Source organism: Garra rufa, chromosome 9 (assembly GCF_049309525.1).
Source record: "Garra rufa chromosome 9, GarRuf1.0, whole genome shotgun sequence".
NCBI classification, from domain to species: Eukaryota; Metazoa; Chordata; class Actinopteri; order Cypriniformes; family Cyprinidae; genus Garra; species Garra rufa.
In genome coordinates this window covers 43,227,021-43,228,349 of record NC_133369.1, presented here as the reverse complement: position 1 = coordinate 43,228,349, position 1,329 = coordinate 43,227,021, and positions in this window count along the sequence as shown.

Sequence of the window (1,329 nt, the reverse complement as noted above, 5' to 3'; positions counted from 1 at the left end):
GTATGTCATTGCCGTTGACTTGATTAACATCAGTCCTGAAGGATAAGCTACATGCAAACTAAACATATTTAAATACAGTCTTTGACAGATCTGTGTGGATACGTCATTCATTAATATCGGTGTGTGTGAGTGACTCTAGTGAGGCTGATCTAAAGCAGGTCATTGGGACAAACACTGCACTTACACAACAACAAGATGATCACATCTGTCTTCATTTGCTCCCCTCATGTCGTCACCAACACACATTCTTCTCCTTCTCTGTGTAATATCCAGGTTTTCATTTCACTGGAGAATGGAGCGTGATTCTTAATTGTGTTTGTATGTCACACACATAGAGCTAGTAGGAATCCAGTGAAGCTGCTGTGTTTATGCTGTGGCGCTGCAGGTGAAGCGTGAGAGTGACTCATCTCTCCATCAGCAGATCTTCAGCATGACTCATTCAGATCAACATCTATTTCCAGCCCACTAACAGACCAGAAGACATCCACACAACACACTGACAGCTGCGACACACAATCAATCTGCTCTTCCTAAAACTCTGTTAGTCTTCGAAAGCTTACAGAGGTCTGCGACATCAAAATATATCCGTTACATTTAAAAATCGAAGAAAGAAGAATCAAAAGTATTTTGAGTGCTACTTTTATTAGTATTAATAATAGAGTGAGAAGATGATATTCTCACTATTTTAATATTTAGTTATTATATACTCAGTCTTTTCTAAGTGTCATCTTTTTTAGCTACACTTGAAGCATGTTTTGAGGCATTTACTTTTCAAGCATTTACTCTTCAGTGAATCTGTAAATTTGCTTGAGGACTAAAAGGTTCTTCATGCGAATTTTACATTAGATTCAAATTACCAATATTAATCTGCTTGGGTGAATTCTGGGTGAGCTGTGACTTATAAGTCACAACATCCTTGACGATGGAGAATGGACCTTACTTGCCCAGAAAATTGAGCCGAAGTTTAGCTAATGTGACTGCATCTATAGGAATTTCCTGTGAGAAAATGCAGATTTTGCCTCAGGTTCAAATTGGTCACACAATTAAAGAAACAAAAAGGTGCTTGTTCTCACTTTGATGAACCTTTATCCGCTTGTTAGTTCATCACCCTAATGAATACTGTTTCCAGGTCCAAGCTTCTACTTAATTTAAAGAGATAATCACAACAGCTTTTTATGAGCACTATTTATTTTTTATACACTTTTAAGTTACGCTTTTGAAAACTCATGATGTTTACTACAGTCTCTGGGATCACAGTGTTCAGAATGCTAGTATTTTAATGATTCATATGAATTGACTTTACTTGCCCAGAAAATTGAGTTTAGCTAA